Consider the following 7233-nt stretch of genomic DNA (forward strand, 5'->3'; position numbering starts at 1 on the left):
ATAGTCCTTAGGTTACTTCATAGTCTAAAAATTTATGAATTCTTTCATTCTCTAACTTTTCTTTTCTTTTTTTTTTGCTGTCCAACTCTATTTGTATTAATGTATTGAAGTCAGTGAATATTATAGTATGTGTTGATTTAACTTTGATCACAGTCTTTTTAGAACATTTCTTCCTCTCTCATTTTCTGCAACAGATGTAGGCACTTAAGCTATAATTATCTTATCTGACCTTTTTATAAAAGCTTAACAGGAGCATTACAACAGGTGAAGACTGAAAGTGTCATGAAATGCTGTATCTTGTTGCTTTTCAATGCAGATTAAATGAAATAATCTCTACCACCTCTTTCCATTTTGCTACAAATTTCTTTTGTCTTCTGGTTTCTTCATTCATAGGGAGATTTTCAAGTCTGATATAATTGCACTCTTTAAAATTGTGTTTCTAGGCTTGTGGTCATTTGACAAGGATTTCACATTTAGCCATTAACAATGACTTAGATTAATATTAATAGATTGTCTTAAAAACAATGTGGGTCTCAAAACCACTACTCCCCCATTTTTGACATTTTTCTACTCCCAATTTTTGCCATTACTGCAGAAGTGAAAGGAGGGTACCTGGGATTGAGAACTAATTGATATAACATATTTCAAGTGTTTTTCAAATCTTAAAGTACCACATAAAGAGTAATAAGTGATTATGTGAAATATAACTCAGATGATTTGTACATTCACATAAGTCATGATTCATATTTGATATATTACATAATGTCAATATTATGTAATATCATAATTATATAACATCTATGTTTTATATATTCACATGTGTGTATTATATATATATATATATTATTCACTGAAATGGGGCTCATATAAAATCAAATGATACTTCTTAATCTTTTGCCATCTCCTCTTGATTACTGTCCCTCATAACCATCCCCAAGCAGTCTTCTCTGCTTCAAACTCTTAAAGTATTTAACAATGAAGAATAGAATAACAATGTTGTAGATTTCCTGTAAAGAATATAAGCAAGTAGCAATCACCTTGCCCTAGTGGCAGTTAGCAAAACATAACTTCCAGAAGACCTGAAGTACCAATGATTTTCACAGACCTTTCCTCAATGTCCTGTAATTTTTCCTTGAATCCTGAGGTTGATTTTCCTCCTGAGAGTAGTGGCATCCTCTAATATTTGAAATGAATGAATTTCTCCTCCAAGTTTAGAGTTACTAGATTGTTAAGGTTATAAATGTATACTCCAAGATACTTTCACATTGTTCCCAAATTGGATTTTTGAAGCGTTTGCAATGTTGTCTTAGAGGCATTAATCTCCTCTTCAAGAGAAAGGGAAAATTTTAGACTCCAGTGAAATATTTGACAGACTTTATCATTCAGTCCTTAAAGCTCAAGACCCCCAATAATTCCTGAAAGTCATTTCTCATCACTTTCTCTCATATTTCTGCTCCACCAGGCCAGATCAAACATTTTTAGTACATCTCAAAGATTTGGACTATGTATCCTAAATCTCTTTTCACCCCCATTTTCATGTCAGCCAATCTTATTTCAAGGCAGAGACCATAGTGAACACATTCTACATTATTCACCTTCACCTTGAGAGCCCAGAGGATGGTGAAATAAAAGAAAACTGAAGTTTGAAAGAATTTTAATGAAAGATGTGACCCCTTACACTTTTCAAGGAAGATTCATCTTTACCAAAGGAGACATTCCCAAAATGAAAAGTACTCTTCCTAAGTATGAGCTCAGAAAGCACATTTTCTTTCCTCTTTTCTACTACACTAGGGAGTAGAACTTTGACTAAAAATACTGCTGAAAGAAAATAACTCTAATGCTTTTTCTCATCTACAAAGATTGGCCGTGTTGCATAGGTCTGTAAGTAATGACAACTTTCTTACCAAGTAATTGATATGTATGCTATCCTTCTCATAGAAGTCTTGCATATATACAACATTCCCTACCCAGCTACCACCTTGCATTATTTAGGAAACTCACATTGACAACAAGGTAGATAATTGGGTTTCTATTTGCAGAAGATGGGCTCAATTAAAATCACATCCCAAATTCTCTTGTCAGAAGCAGAAAGCCTATTTTCAAGCATCACAGATTGGAAGGGCACAGGTGAAACCCCTGAAGGACCCTGATATCATCAGCAAACCTTTGAAAGAAGATGAAGGGAAATACACACTCCATTGATTTTATTAAGCACATATCATAGCTCCAAAAATTAGTATCAAAAGAGAGAGAATAAAAGAGAAATAAGGCTAAAGTGACCTTCAGGATACTATTTTTTCCCTTTCAGAAAAGAACAGCATTTCTTCTTTGAAGGGGGGAAAGGAATAAGCATTTATTAAGCACCTATGATGTGTTAGGCACTGTGCTTTCCAAATAGTATATCATTTAATCCTCACAATAGCCCTCAGAGAAAGATTCTATTATCACCCCTCCCCATTTACAGTTATGGAAATTGAAGCAAATAGAGGTTAAATAACTTATCCAGAGCTTGCACATCTAGTAAGTTCCTGAGACTGAATTCGAACTCAGGTTTTTCTAACCCCAGACCTAGTACTCTGTCAACTGCACAACCTACCTATCTCTGTAAATAGACTTTAAGGAATTTAAATAAACAGAATCATAATTATTTACAACATGTGTTTTAAAAGTTTGTTAAATATATAACCATTTCTGCCCAATGTATGCCAATAAATATGACAATCCAAGCGAAATTGATGATTATTTACAAACATATAAATTTCCCAGATAAACAGAAGAAGTACAATACTTAACCTCATTTTAGAAGAAAGAAATTGAACAAACCATTAATGAACTCTCTAAGAAAATATCCTGAGGGCTGGATGGATTCAAAAATGATTTTTTATAAAATTAAAAAATTCTTAACTCTAAAACAATAGAAATATTTGGGAAAAGAGGTGATGAAGGAGTCCTTACAAATTAGTTTTATGATGCTAAAACCTAAACCAGGAAAATCCAAAACATAGTAAGATACCTATAGACCAATTTCCCTAATCAACATTGTTATAAAATTTTAAATAAAATGCTAGCAAGGAGATTACAGCAACATATCACATGGATCATACACTAGGGCCAGGAATGCAGGGTTGGTTCAATACTAGGAAAAAGTTTGTTCATAATTGGCCATATCCAACAGAAATTAAAAAAAAAACCAACAACAACCCCCAAACCATCAGAAATCATATTATTATCATAGATACAGAAAAAGCTTTGACAAAATACAGCGCTCCTTATTAAAAACACAAGAGAGCATAGGAATAAACGGAACTTTCCTTAAAATGGTAAGTAGTATCTATCTAAAACCAACAGCAATCATTTTCTGTTAAGGAGATAAGCTAGAAACCTTCCCAATAAAGTGAGAGGTGAAGCAGAGATGCCCATTATCATTACTATTATTCAGTGTGGCAATAGAATTATTAGCTATAGCAATAAGACAAGGAAAAGAAGTGGACCAAATTAAAATAGGCAATAAGGAAACAAAACTATCACTCTTTGCAGAGGACATGATGATATACTTAGAGAAACCTAGATAATAAACTAAAAAACTACTTGAAATAATTAACAACTCTAGCAAGGTTGCAGGATATAAGATAAACCCATATAAATAATCAGCATTTCTTTATGTGACCAACAAAGTCCTGCAGCAAGAGATAGAAAGAGAAATTTTGATTAGTATAGCAATGGAAAATATAAAATACTTGGGAGTGTACCTGCCAAGAAAAACCCAGGAACTATATGAACACATTTAAAAACATTTTTTCACACAAATAAAGTCGAATCTAAACAACTGTAAAAATATCATTTGCTTATGGGTAAGCAGAGCTAATGTAATAAAAAATGACAATTCTATGTAATGTAGTTTACTTATTTGGGGCCATACTAATCAAATTATCAAAAATTATTTTACAAAGCTAGAAAAAATAACAAAAATTCATCTAGAAGTACAAAAGGTAAAAATAATATCAAGGGAATTAATGAACATAGGAAGGTGGTCTACACATAGCAGACTTCAAACTATATTATAAAGTGACAATTGTGAAAACTCTCTGTTACTGGCTAAGAAATAGAGTGATGAATCATTGGAATAGATTAGGTATACAAGAAACAGTAGTAAATGACCACAGTAATCTAATGTTTGATAAACCCAGAGACCCCAGCTTCTGGGATAAGAACTCACTATTTGAAAAACAAAATATTGCTGAGAAAACTTGAAGACTGTATTGCAGAAACTTGAAAACTGTATTGCAGAAATTAGGTGTAGACCCACATCTTATACCATATACCAATATAAGGTCAAAATGTGTACATGATTTAGACATGAAGAGTGACACCATAAACAAATTAGAAGAGCAAGGAATAGTTTATTTGCAGATCTACAGAGAAGGGAAGAATTTTTGACCAAACAAGAGATAGAGAGCATTACAAGATGTAAAAAGGATAATTTTGGTTATATTAAATTTCAAAGTTTTTGTAAAAACAAAATCAATGCAACCAAGATTAGAAGGGAATCAGAAAGCTGGGAAACAATTTTAAAGTGAATTCCACTGATAAAAGCCTTATTTCTCAAATATATAGAGAACTGAGTCAAATTTATAAGAATTCAAATCCTTCCTCAAGTAGCAAATGGTCAAAGGCTATGAACAGGCACTTTTCAGATGAAGAAATCAAAGCTGTGTATAGAGATATGAACAAATGATCTAAATGACCAGTAACCAGAGAAATGTAAATTAAAACAACTCTAAAGTACCTCCTCACATTTATCATATTAGCTAATATGAGAGAAAAGGAAAATGATGCATTCTGGAGAGGATATGGGAAAATTAGGATTCTAATGCATTGGAAATGGTGGAGTTGTGTACTGATGCGACCATTCTGGAGAACAGTTTGGAACTATGGCCAAAGGGAAATCAAACTTTGTATTTGATCCAGCAATGCCATGACTAGGACTGTATCCCAAAGAGATAATAGAAAGGGAAAAGGACCTAAAGGACCAATATTTATAGAAGCTCTTTTAGTGATGGCAAACCATTGAAAATTGAGGGGAAGCTCATCAATTGGGGAATGATTGAACAAGTTGTGATATATGAATGTGATGAAATACTATTGTACTGTAAGAAATGATGAGCAAGAAAATTTTAGAAAAAGCTAGACTTATATGAACTGATGCTGAGTGAAGTGAGCAGAACCAGAACATTGTACACAGTAACAGCAACATTGTGTGATCATTGACTGTGAATGGCTTAGCTCTTCTCAGCACTAATGATCCAAAACAATTCCAAAGGACTCATGATGGAAAGTGCCCTCCATATCCAGAGAAAGAACTATAAATTCTGAATGCTGATCAAAGCATACTCTTTTCACTTTATTTTTTCTTGTATTTTTTTTTACTTTTGGTCTGTTTCTTCCTTCACAACATGACTAATATGGAAATATGTTTTTCATGTTTGCTTATATATAACCAATGTCAAATTGCTTATAGTTTTAGCGAAGAGGGAGAGAGGAAAGGGAGGGATGAAGTGAGGGGGAGAGAAAGTTTTGAACTCTAAATTAAAAAAAATGATGTTCACTTTCTAGCTGAGGTCTGTTTGGGTGTTGGTGCTACTTGTGTCATAGCCTCAGTTCACTCCATGCTTCAACTCTTAAGGAGTGACAGAGACTGACCTTGTTAGTCTCAGCTTCCTGTCCATGGTGGAATCTTGGGCTGCAGACAATCTCTTTCTTTCTCCTCCTCCATTCCACCCTTCTTCCTCAAAGAAACCCAGGTATCTGTAGAGCCTCTGCCTAAGAACTGCTTGGGACTCTTTGCTACTTCATCACACTACCTGTATAATGGTCACTTTTGACGTCTTTGTCTTATCTGCATAACTTCCCCAGACTTTCACTGTAGGAATCAGAGTTCTGGATATCTCTCTAGAGAAACACTTGGATCACAGACTTTCATTGTATCATCCAGAGAACCAAATGTGCCTGAAAACTTATTTGAAACCCTACCAAAGCATGGAAGAGCAAGCTGTCAGTGGGGAATAACTTTGGAATTAGCTATTGAGCACAATACAGGTGGGCTTCTAGGCAAGATTTCTTTGCCAGTTGGAATGCATTATTAGGCATTAAGTTATGATGATGTTCTGGAGGATCGCACACCAATGACTCCACCTTCATCTGACCTGTGCACTAAGGTTCTATGGAAAAAGCTGGAAATACCAGATTGGAAATACCAACAGCTTTCCAAGGTTGAGGAATGAGAAAATAGTTTCCTGTAACCCTCTCAGCTTCCAGTGACCAAATGAACAAGACCCAAGTGGTGAAGGCCAAGGATACACATGACATCAAGAATTTTCTAATTACAAAACAGACACAAGAAAGCATCCAGCACTTTGAACAGCAGGCAGGGTTGACCAAGGTGGGATACACTCCCCATAAAGGCCTCACCACAGAACAAAACCAAGTACCACCATGTGACAGAGGCAGTTCATAAATCAAAGTTACAAAATGGAGAAATGACAAAACAAATTAGACTGATTTCTTCAACCCAGTATTCTCCAAGTAGTACACCCCATCCTTCTCCCAAGCAAAAGCCCAGAAGCTGGTATACTCATGGATCTTTTACTTCCTTACCTGGCCTAGATGTCAGCAACATGGACTCTGGAAGTAGAGATAGAGACAAGCCCTCATCTGCAAAATGGATCCTTTTTGGACCAAGAACCCTTTAGAAATCCAGCTGGGGTTTCAGTGTCCAATCCTACAAAGGTACTCAGAAGCCATCCATAATGGAGTTCATTCCGGTTCAGGCTACAAGAATTGCAAAAGACCCAGCAGCCTTCAAGCCACTTAAGATGGACCTTTGAGTAACGGAAGGAAAGAAACAACCTTCTCAACCCATAACATCAAACCAAGATACATGGATATGTTGACTCCTACAGGGTTCTTAAAGCTTCCATTTCATATGAGCAAAGCTGTTTTCCCTGGTGAACCCATTGTTATGTAAAGAGACTATTTTATACTTTTCTTTCATCCCATCCATCTTGTACTTGACATGGGAAAGATGTCATTCACTTACAGTTCTGCTGAGGATAATATTCCTAATAATAGTGATTGTTTCTTTAAATATTTGTGTATAGCTTGAATCTTTGTAATGTAAGAAAACCCATTCTGTAATGTCCCAATGTTGGTCTGAATGACTTCTTAAAAGTGAAG

At 34.9% G+C, this 7233-nt stretch overlaps 1 pseudogene; it reads left to right on the forward strand.

Moving 5' to 3' along the window:
- Positions 1-5724: 5724 nt before the first annotated feature.
- On the forward strand, positions 5725-7024 carry LOC138174900 (putative monooxygenase p33MONOX pseudogene; annotated as a pseudogene).
- The last annotated feature ends 209 nt before the right edge of the window (positions 7025-7233 follow it).

The sequence above is a fragment of the Petaurus breviceps genome, unplaced genomic scaffold (assembly GCF_028583685.1).
Source record: "Petaurus breviceps papuanus isolate PSGF00001 unplaced genomic scaffold, PetGlider_PUasm1.0 76, whole genome shotgun sequence".
Classification (NCBI taxonomy): Eukaryota; Metazoa; Chordata; class Mammalia; order Diprotodontia; family Petauridae; genus Petaurus; species Petaurus breviceps.